Genomic DNA, 17,547 nt, shown 5'->3' on the forward strand with positions numbered 1-17,547 from the left:
TTATCTTTTTTCTGTGAGGTATAATTTACATAGAATACAGGTACACCAATCCCCCATACAGACAGCCAATTGCTCCAAACACCATTTACTGAAAAGCTTGTCCTTTCCTCCATTGAATCACAGTGAGGGCCTTTTTTGTAAGTCAGTGACCATGTTTGTGTGAGTCCATTTCTGGCGTGAGCTGAAACGTGAATGAAGTAAGGAAGCCAGCCACAGTGCTAAGCAGGATAGAACAGCCCAGGGCCTGAACTAGGGTGAGGCAGTTGCCTTGGGCTGAAATTTAAGGGGTCACCAAAAAATCTTGGTAATTTTTATGTATTTTACCATAATATTTTTAAAAATCAGAATGAATGCAAGAAATCCACGATAAAAATATATCGGAACTGTACAAGAAGGCAGACTGGGCATTGCTGATTTTTCCTTTTGTCTCCGGCTCCCGTGGGGCTTGACATTGCCCTGCTGCATACAGTGCTGAAGGTGGGGTAGGGGAGCAGCCCAAAGTGCCTAAGCAGTTGGGCCTGAATTGAGGGAGGTGCATATCAGAGAAGGCTTCCCAGAAGAGGTGATATTTGACTTAGTCTTGAAGGAAAACTAGGAGTTTCTAGGCAGAGTCTGGGGTAGGAGTACAGCACAGGCAGAGTACAGTGGGAGCAAAGAGATGCTGGCCTGAAAAAGCCTGGAATTTGAGAGAAATCAAGAGGTAATCTGATGTGGCTGGGTTCGGCCCACAGTGGGGAAGGAGAGAGGGTGAGGGAGAAGGCTGGAAAGATATGCTGAGACCAGATGGCGAAGGGCCCATAACTCCAGCTAAGTATGGGCTTGGTTTTGAAGGTGAAGGGAAGCCATAAATGCATTTTTTTGGTTGGGGGTAGTTAGTACATGCAGTGCTTAGGAAGAGGTTAGCCTCCACAGAGGTCTTCTCTCTGCCTGGGTGCTTGTCTGCTGGAGGTGTGGACATCAGGGCGTGGGCTTCATTAAAGGATAAGAGTTCCAGGGGATGGAGCCCAGAGCAAAAAACCACCAGACTCCCACATTAGCCTTTACTTCCCTTGGGGACTTCATTCGAGTCACTGATCACTCCAGACATTGGGCTTTCAAGCTGGATATTTGGACTCTGCCTGTGCACAGGCAGGCATCATTGCCGCCCTCCTCCTCCACCCTCTGGCTGGTGGCTCACTCCACTTCAACATACGGTCTTCCCAGAGAGGCCTGTTCCTGTCCCCCTGCAGGGTCCTCTCCCCTCCATGAGGAGCCTTCTCAGCTGCACACAGTCTCTATGCCATAGAATTTAGGGCTGAAACGCAGTTCACAGACCATCTAAGACAGTGGTTCTCAGCTCTGCCTACACATTGGAATCACCTGGAAAACATTAAAAAATACCAATGCTTGTGTTTTGCCCCCAGAAACTCTGATGTAATTGGTCTGGGGTGTGGCCTGGGCATCTGGTGACTGGCTCACAGCCAGGTCTGACAACTACCAATTCAGGGTTTCTTAAACATCCCTGATGGTAAGAATCACCTGGGGTACTTGTTAAACCTACACATTTCTGGGCTCTACCTAAAAATCTAGACAGGCTTCTTTCTGACTGGACTTAGGTCCAGGGTTCCCAGCATGTGGATAACTCCTTCCTGCTCCTTCTCTTCTTACCCACAGAGATGAGCCTCAGGGAAAATGGTATGCAGGTTGTGGGTGAAGAGTTGGAGTTAGGGGCCTCTCACAGAGCCATTTGCCCTGGACTATTATATGTTAGCATGTTTATTGAGCAGCAAGCAGATTCTCAAAGCTTCAGCAATCCTAAGTGTAGATGAGGCCTCAGCTCTAGGGAATGCCCCCCCCTTTTTTTAGCGGCTGTAAATTCCAGGATGATCTGGGCAGAAAAATAGGACAAGGAAGCTGGAATAGAGTTCCCAATAATAGCTTTCCCCTCCTGCCTTGGAAGAGATAGTGTTGGGCAGATAAGCAAGAGATTGGGTGTGGAGGGAGAGGGGCAAAAAATAGGGAGCAGGAAGAGAAGGGGTAGGTTCAAGGTACTGAGTGGGCAATGGAGAATGCCCCCACAGGGCAGGCATCAGAGACACAGAGCCCGGGGCACAAAAGCCAGTGCCCGAACCTATAACATATCCCTTTATTACCCAATGTCACAGACAACTGCAGAGTGGAAACTTTAAGCTTAGCCATAGTAGACTCTCAAAAGATATTTGTTCAATAAATGAGTAATGTCAAGCTTTCAGGTTCTAAGGACATGCCTCTAGAGCAGCCATTGAGGGGCAAACTGGCTGAGCTAAGTGGATACTCTTCACCAGAGCCAGCCCGCTTTTATTTGTTTCATATTTTTTTTTCTGAGTTAGATTTCACTGGAACATAGAATTTTTAAAGTATTTTTAAGTGCGGAAACCACAGATGTGTTCCAATGTTTTCATATTACAGATAAAAAGGAAACGGAGGCTTGAAAGAGAGAAGGGACTCACCTTGGTCACATGCAGTCAGTGACAGAATAGGAACTTAGGCCATGGCTGTCTGAGGCCTAGGATTCAGCCTTCCCAAAACTGTCTGAAGGTCATTTTCACTAGATCAGGCTTCCCTCACCTCAGATCTCTATTTCTCCATCTCTATTTAAATGACCTGGAAATTGGGCGGGGGATGGGGGAGTGAGGGAAGGAAAGGAAAGGGATGGAGGAGGAAGGGAAGGAAATAATAAAGGAGAGAAAAGAGGAAGGTAAGGAAGAAAAGAAGAGCTTGCTGCACTGTGTGTTCTAAAAGAAGAGGATTGGGAGAGCAGGGAGTATTCAAAAACCAGGGATTTCTTGAAGATTAACATTTCTCTGGATAGAACTTGACTGGACTAGAGAGTGAAACAAGGTGAGACTGAGGGAAAAAAATCAAACTTAAAAAAATATATATCTAATTTAGTTCCTGAAGGGGGCCCGGGCTGAACTCTGCAATGGTTTGGGCACTTGGAGATACCTCTCTTGTGATGCATGAGAGTCAGGAGGCCTGAGCGTCTGTGGACAAATAAATCATCTGTGGACAGATAAATTGGACTTCATCAAAATTTAAAACCTTCGTGCATCAAAGAACATTATCAAGTAAATTAAAAGATACTTTATAGAATGGGAGAAAACATTTGCAAATCATATATCTGAGAAGGGTTTAATATTTAGAATAGACCTGTTACAACTCTTATTACTCAATGACAGAAAGTCACACAGCCCAATTCAAAAATGGGCAAAGGACTTGAACAGATATTTCCCCAAAGAAGAGATATAAATGGCCAAGAAGCACGTGAAAAGATAGTCAACATAATTGACCATTAAGGAAATGCAAATGAAAACCACAATGAGATATAACTTTGTGCCCACTAGGATGGCTATAAATCATATATACATATATATTTAAATATATAATATGTATATTTATATATTTAAAAAAGAAAACAACAAGTGTTGACAAGGATGTGGAGAAATAAGAACCCTTATACAGTGTTGGTGGGAATGTAAAATGGTATGCCCTCTGCAGAAAACATTTTGGTACTTCCTCAAAAAGTTAAATAGAGTTAATGTATGACCCAGCAAATCCACTGCAAATATATACCCAGAAGAATAAAAAGGGTACTCAAATAAACTCTTGTTCACAAATGTTCATAGCAACACTACTAATAGCCAAAAGGTGGAAACAACCCAAATGTCTATCAACAGATGAATGGATAAACAAATTGTGGTTTATCCATACATCAAAGAAGATTCAGCCATAGACAAGAAATGAAATACTGATAATATAAATAGGGAGAGATTCGGATGAACCTCAAAAACATAAGCTAAGTGAAAGAAGCCAGACACAAAATCACATAATGTATGATTCCTTTTATATGAAATATCCAGAATAGGCAAATCCATAGGAACAAAAAGCAGATTAATGGTTGCCAGGGAATGGAGGAGGGTGATTGAGGAGTGACTGCTTAATGCATATGGGGTATACTTCTGGGGGTGTGAAAAAGTTTTGAAACTAGGGAGAGGTAGTGGTTGCACAACATTGTGAATGCACTAAATGCCACTGAATTGTATACTTCAAAATGATTAATTGTATGTTGTGTGAATTTCACCTCAATAAAAAAGAAATCATGAGAGATCACAGTTGCCGTCATTAAATAGAAGACATGCCACCTGAACAGTCAGCTCCTCAGAGCTAGAATCATGTGGCCTTCTGTACCATGAGCAACACATTTTCTATACATTCAAAGCTTAGCTTGATAACCAATAGCAGCTCAAAGATGCAAATAGTGTCCCCTAGTTAATCAATCTGGTTATAGCCAACTCAAAGTATGAAAACTAGAGCTTCCCCATGCTTTTCTCTTTCTTACTGGAACCCTGATTTTATTTAGGTAATCTCCTCTGCAAGGTCATGTGATTCAAGAGATGGGTCCTGATTGGTTTAAAACTATTGTAGAATGACTGACCCCTGGCCTGTGATTGTCTTAGGCATGGGTACGTGACACAGTTCAGACTAATGAGATACTTGGGGAGGCTTACTGGGGGACCTTCTGGGAAAGCTTCCCTTGCTTTATAACAAAACTACATAGGAAGAGATGATCTCTCCCATCTTTTGTGAGATGTTATTGGGCTGGAAAGGATATCCAGATCAGTGGCAGCCATCTTGGAACCAGACTCAGATTGAAGCCACCATATGGATCAGAGAGGAGCCATAGGCGGGTAAATCCTGCAATCATCTTGACACACATCTTCATCCCTTATAGTAATGGCTACCCACAGGTATCAAGTCCTAATCATTAGAAAAGGGGTCTTTGCATATGTAATTAAGTTAAGGAATTTGAGATAAGGCAATTACCCTGGCTTATCCAGGTAGGCTGTAAATGCAATCACATGTATAAGAGAAAGGTTTTGAGAGATACACAGAGGAGAAGACAATGTGAAGACAGAGGCAGAGATTGAACTGATGCCAACTACAAGCCAAGGAATGGCAACAATTGTTGAGAAATCACCAGAAGCTAGGATAGAGCCATGGAACAATTCTCCCCTAGAGCCTCAAGAGAGAGTGTGGCACTGCCAACACTTTGATTTCGGACTTCTTCCCTCCAGAGAATAAATCCTGTTGGTTTAAGCAACCCAGTTTGTAGTAATTTATTACAGCAGCCCTAAGAAACTAATATACATCCCCCATATACTCTGTGCTTCCCTTGGGCAGATTTCCTGCTGATCCATTCCAGTTTCAGTGGCAATACCCCCCATCAGCTCTGTTTCCTGGGCCAATTTTCCTGCAGCTGCCTCCCCCAGCTCCTGTGCTGCAGTAATGGGCTGGTGTGTGACAACTGGTGCTGATGAGGAGGGTCATGGTGAATCCTATCTGCCCATTTCCCCACCCTTAGCCAACTCACCCACCCCAGAAGCCCCTGGTAGCCCCACTCTAAGCATTCAAACATACTTAGCTCTTGGTCTTCCATGGCCTCCCATTAGCTTCCTGGCACCTGACCCATAGGCTATCCTTATTCCTTCCCAGAGGACTGCGCCTCCATTCTCAACCTCTCCCCACCCCAAAAGCTGCCTTCCCAGAGACATATCTCATCACATCCCAAGAACTGATCCTGTCTACCAATCAGGAAGGGCTATAGATAAGAAGTGGGTTCTGGGGCTAGGGGGAGAAGTAGGAGCAGTCTCCCTTCACCACACAAATCCACCACCTCCCTTTTCAGGATCCCTGGCTCCTCATCAGTCACATGACAGTTTCGGAGTCAGGCAGATATGGAGTTTAAATCCCACTTCCCCCACTTAGCAGCTATATAATTGCAGGCCAGTTCCCTAATCCCTCTAAAACTGGGGATAACAATATTGAAAAGATTTTTATCTATAGTAGCTGATCCTTCACTTTCTGCATTAATAATATTTTTGAAGTTTGGAATGTTTACCCCAAGACAGCAATTTTTTAAAGGTACATGAAAAAGTGTATTTATATATGCATAATTTCCGTTAACCATGAAGACAAATAAATAACTTGTCACTGTTATAACTAAATATGTATTACCAGTGAGACTGTCATTGTGGTATTATAGGCTCAGGTGACATCCACACGATTCTGTCCATATTGCATAAATTGGGTCACTGTGACCTCAACCAACATTATACACCTTCATCTTATGATGAGCTGTGGTGCTCAATAAATCATCATTGTGTTATTATGGTGTTGTTTCTTAAGAAAAATTGATGTCCATTTAAAACATCCCTTATAACAAGTCCTTTGCTATTCAGATGCCTTGGGTGTTTAGGTTCCAAATGAGTGACTTTCTACTGGGTTTCCTTCTGTCATCAGCTAGACCCAGGACCTGACCTTTACTGCCCATCTGCTTGCAACTGCTGACCCTTGTCCCACATTTTTCCTTAAGCTCTTCTTTCCAGCTTATCTCTTAACTCAGGCAAATGGAAACCCAAACCACCCCTCAAGCAAGAGCAACTGCGCTGACAAGACCTCCAGCCAACCCAGACCACCCAGACCAGTTTGAGTGTAATCCTCAACTCACACTTAGATAAATGGACCATGGACTGACCTCTAGAATGACTGACAACTACCTTTAACTCATTATAATACTAAAATCTCCACCCAAGGAGGAGCACAAGCCTTATTTACATAACATACAAAGTATGTATAGGCATGTTTCCTTAAGGCACATATAAGACCTTATGCCCACTTCTACATAAGATAGCACGTCTTCCCTATTCACCTAACCCTAAATAAAAGGAGCCTATTCACCCTTGCTCGGGAAGTCATGGCTTTGGAAGTTATTCCCTGTGAGCTCCTTATTTGCGGCAAATAAAGTTTACTTTGGCCGACAACCCCACCTGGTGTATCTGTGACTCACCAGGGAGCAAACTCATGTTGGTTCAGTTCCACTTCCTCCCAGGGTGGTATTAAGAGAGAATATTCAAGTTCCTGTCCAAAAAGTCCCCAGTCAAATGCCAGGTCCATGGAGCCTCTTGGCACATGGGAACCCTTACAGTGAGGAGGCAAGGAGGATCTGCTTGGGGACTGTCCATTCCCCTCACCCCAGCTGTCCTCTTTCCTGTCTCCTTCTCAGTGAACATTAGTGGATGGGTCCAGCTTTTGGACTTGATCAGAAAGTGAAACAAGTATGAAAGTGGGTTAAAGAGGACCAGCCATGAAGTGAGTAGCTCTCAACAGGAAGGCTCACCTTCACCCTCTCCCTGCGTGTGATAGCTAGTGTTATGTGTCAACCTGACTGAGACATGGGGTGCCCAGATATTTGGTCAAACATTACTCTGGGTGTGTCTGTAGGGGTGTTTTTAGATAAGATTAACATTTGAATAGGAGACTGAACAAAGAAGATTGCCCTCCCTGATGTGGGAAAGCCTCATCCAATCAGGTGAAGGCCTGAATAGAACAAAAAGGCTGACCTTCCCAGGAGTAAGAGGGAACTCCTGCTTGACTATGTGAGCTGGGACATCTGTCTTTTCCAGCCTTCATAATTCAACTGAAACATTGGCTCGTCTTGAGTCTCAAGCCTGCCAACTTTTAGATTGGAACTTATATGATCAGCTCTTCTGGTTCTCAGGCCTTTAAACTTGAACTAGAACTACACATGGGCTCTCCTGGGTCTCCAGCTTGCTGATGGTAGATCTTGGGACTTCTCAGCCTCCATAATTGTGTGAGCTAATTCCTCATAATTAATGGATCTATTTATCTGTTTATCCTATTGGTTCTATTTCTCTGGAGAACCCTAATACCCTAATAACCTGTCATCCATTTCTTCCAAGACATAGAGCTCCTTACACATTGGCAGTCCCAGAATTTGGAATCAGGAGACCTGGGTTCAGATCCTGACACTACCACTAATCTGCTTGGGTAACTCATTCACTGTTCATTGCTGGTCTCAGTAGATTGGTTTGTAAAGATGGAAAATAATACCTGCTCTGCCATCTTGCTGGACTGTTGATGCATCCAACCATAAGACAATGGTAGATCCATAATAATTGAAAGCCTCCACCCCACCACCCTCACATTTTCATCAAGAGAGACTTTTTCCCCCTGGCAGAGCAAAAAAGTTTTGAAGAAGGAAGGCACCTAGAATCCTGGCATCTGGATCCTCCTCTATTACTATCTCACTGAGTAGCCTGGGTTGGGTCAATTGCCCAGTGAATACAGTAAGGAGAGTGGCCAAGGAAAATTGGACCATTCTAGGAACCTAAGAGACATTGACCCACAGAAAGGAAAGAGCCATTTCCACAGTAGATTCAAAGGTGCCCTTTATGAAACCATCTACCAAGGACTGGGTCCCAGATCTTTTAAGTCCAGCTTCCAGGACATGGTTCTATTTGGGGTTTTATAAGCAGGCAGCTCTGTTCTCCAAGTCAGTCCATCAATCTCTCTTTCTCTTCTCTCCTCTTTCTTCCCCACCCCATCACTAAAGTTTTCAGAGATTTGCTCAGCCCAGTCATCCAGAATCAGGTAGGCAGTCCAGCCTCTTGATTTGACTCACAAACCTCTGAATGGAGAGAATTTCCAGGCAACCCAATGCAAGGTTGTTATTAGCTTCTGATTGCCAAGACTTCTTCTGTGGTGTTTCTTATTAAAGAGACATTAGTTGTTTAAAACCCAGATCCCAGGATCTGGGTTTCAGGAGTTTTGGAGGTATTTCTAACACTCCGCTCTTCTCCTTCACTTTCTCTCCATCTTTCTCCCCTTTTCTCTTTTTTCCTGGGTCTTCTCCTCTGTCCTTTGTAAAAGCCCTTCTTGGCATCCTTTTTTTAAATTGTGGTTTTAATATGCAGTGCTTCAGTTACACAAGATACAGAACAGTTCCATCATCCCCCAAATGCTCCCTTGTAGTCAGGCCCCTCCCTCAACCTCTAAACCCTGTGGGTCAGTGGCTTGAGTAGCATTCTAGAGAGTGGAGACTCCTGTGTGTTTTCTTTCTGGTGCCAGCGTACTATTCCATCAGGTGCCTGGACTCTGGGCTTCCATAAGGCTTTAATGGCAGAGGAGAGTGCAGAGCTACCCCTGGAAATCTGAGGATGACCACTGCATGACCATAAGCCAGAACTGCTCTGAGGTGTTGAATTCATTCTTAGTGAATTTATGCAAACTTTGATGTCGACTTTCAAATGTATCCTTGTTTATTAATTTAAAAACGACCAGTGATCTCTTTCTCACCTCCCCTTTCCCCATTATATGAAGTTGTACTTTATCTGTGGCTTCATAGTAGCCCTTTCATGGAGCTGGGTACTATTTTATTTCTGAGGCAGGGACCCTTTCCAGAGCTTTCAAGACCTGGTGTGAAAATGGAATCCCATACAATACAATTAGGAAGTAATTTTGTTCCAGGAAGGGGCTTACTATGGGATTCCTTGGCGTCAAATGCCACTTCATCCCTCCTCACTCCTGCACTTGAAGCATAAGTGAGTGTGCCAATGTTTGATTTGCATGCTGGTTTTTTTTAGCATCACATCTGTTATTCAAGTCCAGGAATACCTAGACTCATTAAACAACCTGAGTTATTTGGGCACTTCTTGGAGGCCAGCTATGGCAAGATTCAACATTACCTCAAGGTCACCGAATCTCTTAGACATTTTGTTTATGGGAGAATGACATTATTTCTGTCTCTTGAAATCCCTGGATGCTGCAAAATCATAGGACAAAAGTATTTTAGAGCTGAATGGGTTGTGTGTGGCAGGTTAGTAATCCAGCCCAGCCATTTCACATTCTTAAAATGTTTTATCATTTTATTTTATTTCATCATGGTAAGTGTACTCTTTAATCTTCATCCCCTATTTCACCCATCCCCCCACCCACCTCCCCTCTGGTACCCATCAGTTTGTTCTCTATAGTTAAGATCTGTTTCTTGGTTTCTCTCTCCCTCTCTCTCCCTCTCTCTCTTCTTTCCTATGCTCATTTGTTTTGTTTCTTAAGTTCCACATATGAGTGAGATCATATGGTATTTGTCTTTCTCTGACTAACTTATTTCGCTTAGCATTATACTCTCGACCTCTATCCATGTGACTGCAAAAGGCAAGATTTCATTCTTTTTTTTTTTTTTAAAGATTTTATTTATTTGACAGAGAGAGACACAGTGAGAGAGGGAACACAAGCAGGGGGAGTGGGAGAGGGAGAAGCAGGCTTCCTGCAGAGCAATGAGCCAGATGCGGGGCTCGATGCCAGGACTCTGGGATCATGACCTGAGCCAAAGGCAGACGCTTAACGACTGAGCCACCCAGGCACCCCAAGATTTCATTCTTTCTGATAGCTAAGTAATATTCCATTGTATATATACACAACACATCTTCTTTATCCTTTCCTCTATTGAGGGAAACTTGGAGTGCTTCCAAAGTTTGGCTATTGTAGAGAATGCTACAATAAACATAAGGGTGAGGGTAGCCCTTTGAATTAGTGGTTTTGTATTTTTTGGATAGTGCGATTACTGAATTGTAGGATTGTTCTATTTTTAATTTTTTGAGGAACTTCCATACTGTACCACAGTGGGTGCACCAATCTGCATTCCCACCAACAGTGCAAGAGGGTTCCTTTTTTTCCACATCCTTGCCAACACTTGTTGTTTCTTGTCTTTTCGATTTTAGCCATTCTGACAAGTGTAAGGTATTATCTCATTTTTATTTGCATTTCCCTGATGATAAGTGATGATGAACATCTTTTGATGTGTCTGTTGGCCATCTGTATGTCTTCTTTGGAGAAATGTTAGCTCATGTCTTCTTCCCATTTTTAAATGGACTATTTGTTTTCTGGGGGTTATTGAATTATATCAGTTCTTTATAGTTCTTGGATACTAATCCTTTATCAGATATGACATTTGCAAATATCTACTCCCATCATATACATTTCCTTTTAGGCTTGTTGATTGTTTCCTTTGCTGTGCAGAGATGTTTTATTTTGATGTAGTCCCAATAGTTTATTTTTGCTTTTATTTCCCTTGCCTCAGGAGACATATCTAGAAAAATTTTGCTACAGCTGATGTGAAGATTACTGCCTGTGCTCTCTTCAAGGATTTTTAGGGTTTCAGATCTCACATTTAGGCCTTTAATCCATTTTGAGTTTATTTTTGTGTATGGTGAAAGAAAGTGGTCCAGTTTCATTTTTTTGAATATGGCTGTCCAGTTTTCCCAACACCATTTGTTGAAGAGACTTTTTCCCATTTCATATTCTTTCCTCCTTTGTCGAAGATTAATTGACCAGATAATTGTGGGTTTATTTCTGGGTTTTCTGTTCTATTTCACTGAACTATGTGTCTTTTTTTATGCTAGGACCATACTGTTTTAATTACTATTGCTTTATAATATAACTTGGAATCTGGAATTGTGATGCTTCCAGTTTTGTTTTTCTTTTTCAAGATTACTTTGCCTATTCATGGTCTTTTTGGTTCCATACAAATTTTAGGGTTCTTTGTTCTAATTCTGTAAAAAAAATGTTAGTAGGGGGCGGAGCAAGATGGCGGAGGAGTAGGAGACCTGGATTTCGTCTCCTCTCAGGAATTCAGCTGGATAGGGATCAAACCATTCTGAACACCTACAAACCCAACAGGAGATCGAAGAAAGGAATAGCAACAACTCTCTGAACAGAAAATCGACCACTTTCTGGAAGGTAGGACGTGCGGAGAAGTGAATCTGAGGCGATATTCGGGAGGATAGACGGCGGGGGAGGGGCCTCCGTCGGCCGCTTCTGGCAAGTGATAGAGCCGCGGAGCACAAAATTGGAACTTTTAAGAAGTTGGCTCCACTGAGGGACGGCACTCTGGTGGCTAAGCGGGGGGTGGAACCCTCGCGGGACAGTGTGGTCTCAGGACCCTCGGGGTCACAGAAAGACCGGGGGTGCCTGAGTGCGGCAGAGCTCCCCGGTAACAGAGCAGGGAAGCCGGCTGCAGAGGCGGAGCCCAGGCGCGGGCTCTCAGCTCCGGGTTGCCATAAACCGTGATCCGCGGCACAGTCGGGCCACTGCTCCTCCAGCAGGGACCCAACAAGCGGCAGATCCGGGGAGACTCACCTTCCTCCCCCGGGAGGAGCCGCGCGGGAGTGCGCTGCAGGGATCTGCTGGGTTTGGAGACTCCACCCGGGGTCGGGTGCCAGAGATAGAAATGCGCGGTCACAGGCCAGGTGAGCACGGAGTGCGGCCGGAGACCAGGGAGACGGGAGTGACTGACGGCTTTTCTCTGGGGGCTCACTGAGGAGCGGGGCCCCGAGTTCTTGGCTCCTCCGGGGCAGGGATTGGGAGGCCACCATTTTCACTCTCCGCCTCCAAAGCTGTACGGAAAGCTCGCAGGGAACAAAAGCCCCGGAGAGCAAACCCGAGCAGATTACTTAGCCGGGAGGGGGCAAGGGCGGGGCAATTCCGCCTCCAGCAGAGACATTTGGAAACCATGGCAACAGGCCCCTCCCCCAGAAGATCAGCGAGAACAGCCAGCCAAGACCAAGTTTACCGATCAATGAGAACGGCAGAACTCCAGCGCTAGGGGAATACTGCACATAGAATTCATGGCTTTTTTACCATGATTCTTTAGTCTTTCAAAGTTAATTTTTTTTAACTCTCTTTTTTTCTTTTTTTTCTTTTTGAATTTTTCTTTTTCCCTTTTTCAACCAACATCTTATCAATCCCTTTTTTAAAAAAAAAACATTTTTATTTTTCATTTTTAGAGTCATATTCTATCCCTTCATAGTAGTTACCCGTATTTTTGGCTTATATATATAGTTGTTCTCTCTTTAAAATTTTGAGATAGTTTCTTCTAACAGATTAAAATATACCCTAAATCTCTAGTATATGGTGTTTTCTATTCCCCTGCCTGATCACATCCTCTCCCTTTTTTTTTCTTTTTTCTTTTTTTAAATCCTCTTCTTTCTTTTTTCAAACAACTTCTTATCAATTCCTTTTATAAAATTTTTTATAATTTCCATCTTTACAGTCATATTCCATCCCTTCATCATATCAACCCTTATTTTTGTACATATATAAGTTTTTCTTTCTTTAAAATTTTGGGAGGCACCTTCTTCTAAAAGACCAAAATACACCCCAAATCTAGTGTGTGGCACGATCTATATACCAGCCTGATCATATTTGATCACATTCTGTTTTTTGTTGTTGTTGTTGTTGTTTTGTTTTGTTTGTTTTTCTTTTTATCTTTTTCTTTTTTTTTCTTTCTCTTTTTTCTCTCTTTCCCTTTCTTTTCCCACTGCTTCAGGTCTTTTCTGATTTGTTTAGAGTATATATTCTGGGGACGTTGTTACTCTGCTAGCATTTTGTTCTCTCATTAATCTATTCTCCTCTGCACAAAATAACAAGACGGGAAAAATCACCTCAACAAAAAGAACAAGAGGTAGTACCGACTGCCAGGGACCTACTCCATGTGGACATTAGTACGATGTCAGATCTAGAGTTCAGAATCATCACTTTAAAGATACTAGCTGGGCTTGAAAAAAATATGGAAGTTATTAGAGAAACCCTTTCTGGAGAAGTAAAAGAACTAAAATCCAACCAAGTAGAAATCAAAAAGGCTATTAATGAGGTGCAATCAAAAATGGGGGCGCTAACTGCTAGAATAAATGAGGCAGAAGAGAGAATCAGTAATATAGCAGATGAAATGATGGAAAATAAAGAAGCTGAGAAAAAGAGAGATAAACAACTACTGGATCACGAGGGTAGAATTCGAGAGATAAGCGATACCATAAGACAAAACAACATTAGAATAATTGGGATCCCAGAAGAAGAAAAGAGAGAGAGGGGGGCAGAAGGTATAATGGAGCAAATTATAGCAGAGAACTTCCCTAATTTGGGGAAGGAAACAGGCATGAAAATCCAGGAAGCACAGAGAACCCCTCTCAAAATCAATAAAAATAGGTCAACACCCCGACATCTAATAGTAAAACTTATGAGTCTCAGAGACAAAGAGAAAATCCTGAGAGCAGCTCAGGAGAAGAGAGATGTAACCTACAAGGGTAGAAACATTAGACTGGCAACAGACCTATCCACAGAGACCTGGCAGGCCAGAAAGGACTGGCAGGATATATTCAGAGCACTAAATGAGAAAAATATGCAGCCAAGAAGACTATATCCAGCTAGGCTGTCATTGAAAATTGAAGGAGAGATAAAAAGCTTCCAGGACAAACAAAAACTAAAGGAATTTGCAAACACAAAACCAGCCCTACAGGAAATCTTGAAAGGGGTCCTCTAAGCAAAGAGAGAGCCTAAAAGCAACATAGACCAGAAAGGAACACAGACAATATATGGTAACAGTCACCTTACAGGCAATACAGTGGCACTAAATTCCTATCTTTCAATACTTACCCTGAATGTAAATGGGCTCAATGCCCCAATCAAAAGACACAGGCTATCAGACTGGATTAAAAAACAAGACCCATCGATATGCTGTCTGCAAGAGACTCATTTTAGAACCAAAGACACCCCCAGATTGAAAGTGAGGGGGTGGAAAACCATTTACCATGCTAATGGACACCAAAAGAAAGCTGAGGTGGCAATCCTTATATCAGACAAATTAGATTTTAAACCAAAGACTGTAATAAGAGATGAGGAAGGACATTATATCCTACTTAAAGGGTCTATCCAACCAGAAGATCTAACAATTGTAAATATCTATGCCCCTAACATGGGAGCAGCCAATTATATAAGGCAATTAATAACAAAAGCAAAGAAACACATCGACAACAATACAATAATAGTGGGGGACTTTAACACCCCCCTCACTGAAATGGACAGATCGTCTAAGCAAAAGATCAACAAGGAAATAAAGACTTTAAATGACACACTGGACCAAATGGACTTCACAGACATATTCAGAACATTCCACCCCAAAGCAACGGAATACACATTCTTCTCTAGTGCCCATGGAACATTCTCCAGAATAGATCACATCCTAGGTCATAAATCAGGTCTCAACCGGTACCAAAAGATTGGGATCATTCCCTGCCTATTTTCAAACCACAATGCTTTGAAACTAGAACTCAATCACAAGAGGAAAGTCAGAAAGAACTCAAATACATGGAGGCTAAAGAGCATCCTACTGAAGAATGAATGGGTCAACCAGGAAATTAAAGAAGAATTTAAAAAATACATGGAAACCAATGAAAATGAAAACACAACTGTTCAAAATCTTTGGGATGCAGCAAAGGCAGTCCTAAGAGGAAAGTATATAGCAATACAAGCCTTTCTCAAGAAACAAGAAAGGTCTCAAGTACACAACCTAACCCTACACCTAAAGGAGCTGGAAAAAGAACAGCAAATAAAGCCTAAACCCAGCAGGAGAAGAGAAATAATAAAGATCAGAGCAGAAATCAATGAAATAGAAACTAAAAGAACAGTAGAACAGATCAACGAAACTAGGAGCTGGTTCTTTGAAAGAATTAACAAGATTGATAAACCCCTGGCCAGACTTATCAAAAAGAGAAGAGAAATGACCCAAATCAACAAAATCATGAATGAAAGAGGAGAGATCACAACCAACACCAAAGAAATACAAACAATTATAAGAACATATTATGAGCAACTCTATGCCAGCAAATTAGATAACCTGGAAGAAATGGAGGCATTCCTAGAGATGTATCAGCTACCAAAACTGAACCAGGATGAAATAGAAAACCTGAACAGACCTATAACCACTAAGGAAATTGAAGCAGTCATCAAAAATCTCCCAAAAACAAAAGCCGAGGGCCAGATGGCTTCCCAGGGGAATTCTACCAAACATTTCAAGAAGAATTAATACCTATTCTTCTGAAACTGTTCCAAAAAATAGAAATGGAAGGAAAACTTCCAAACTCATTTTATGAGGCCAGCATTACCTTGATCCCAAAACCAGACAAAGACCCCATCAAAAAGGAGAATTACAGACCAATATCCCTGATGAACATGGATGCAAAAATTCTCCCCAAAATACTAGCCAATAGGATCCAACAGTACATTAAAAGGATTATTCACCATGACCAAGTGGGATTTATCCCTGGGCTGCAAGGTTGGTTCAACATCCGCAAATCAATCAATGTGATACAATACATTAACAAAAGAAAGAACAAGAATCATATGATCCTCTCAATAGATGCAGAAAAAGCATTTGACAAAGTACAGCATCCTTTCTTGATCAAAACTCTTCAGAGTATAGGGATAGAGGGTACATACCTCAATATCATAAAAGCCATCTATGAAAAACCTACAGCAAATATCATTCTCAATGGGGAAAAACTGAGAGCTTTCCCCCTAAGGTCAGGAACGCAGCAGGGATGTCCACTATCACCACTGCTATTCAACATAGTATTGGAAGTCCTAGCCACAGCAATCAGACAACAAAAAGAAATCAAAGGCATCCAAAGTGGCAAAGAAGAAGTCAAACTCTCACTCTTTGCAGATGATATGATACTTTATGTGGAAAACCCAAAAGACTCCACCCCAAAACTGCTAGAACTCATACAGGAATTCAGTACAGTGGCAGGATATAAAATCAATGCAGAGAAGTCAGTGGCATTCCTATACACCAACAACAAGACAGAAGAAAGAGAAATTAAGGAGTCGATCCCATTGACAATTGCACCCAAAACCATAAGATACCTAGGAATAAATCTAACCAAAGAGACAAAGGATCTGTACTCAGAAAACTATAAAATACTCATGAAAGAAATTGAGGAAGCCACAAAGAAATGGAAAAACGTTCCATGCTCATGGATTGGAAGAACAAATATTGTGAAGATGTCAATGCTACCTAGAGCAATCTACACATTCAATGCAATCCCCATCAAAATACCATCCACTTTTTTCAAAGAAATGGAACAAATAATCCTAAAATTTGTATGGAACCAGAAAAGACCCCGCATAGCCAGAGGAATGTTGAAAAAGAAAAGCAAAGCCGGCGGCATCACAATTCCGGACTTCCAGCTCTATACAAAGCTGTCATCAAGACAGCATGGTACTGGCACAAAAACAGACACATAGATCAATGGAACAGAATAGAGAGCCCAGAAATGGACCCTCAACTCTATGGTCAACTCATCTTTGACAAAGCAGGAAAGAATGTCCAATGGAACAAAGACAGTCTCTTCAACAAATGGTGTTGGGAAAATTGGATAGCCACATGCAGAAGAATGAAACTGGACCATTTCCTTACACCACACACAAAAATAGACTCCAAATGGTTGAAAGACCTCAATGTGAGACAGGAGTCCATCAAAATCCTAAAGGAGAACACAGGCAGCAACCTCTTCGACCTCAGCCAAAGCAACTTCTTCCTAGAAACATCGCCAAAGGCAAGGGAAGCAAGGGCAAAAATGAACTATTGGGACTTCATCAAGATAAAAAGCTTTTGCAAAGCAAAGGAAACAGTCAACAAAACCAAAAGACAACCGACAGAATGGGAGAAGATATTTGCAAATGACATATCAGATAAAGGGCTAGTATCCAAAATCTATAAAGGACTGATCAAACTCAACACCCAAAGAACAAATGATCCAATCAAGAAATGGGCAGAAGATATGAACAGACATTTTTTCCAGAGAAGACATCCAAATGGCCAACAGACACATGAAAAAG

Source organism: Neomonachus schauinslandi, chromosome X (genome assembly GCF_002201575.2).
Source record: "Neomonachus schauinslandi chromosome X, ASM220157v2, whole genome shotgun sequence".
Lineage (NCBI taxonomy): Eukaryota > Metazoa > Chordata > Mammalia > Carnivora > Phocidae > Neomonachus > Neomonachus schauinslandi.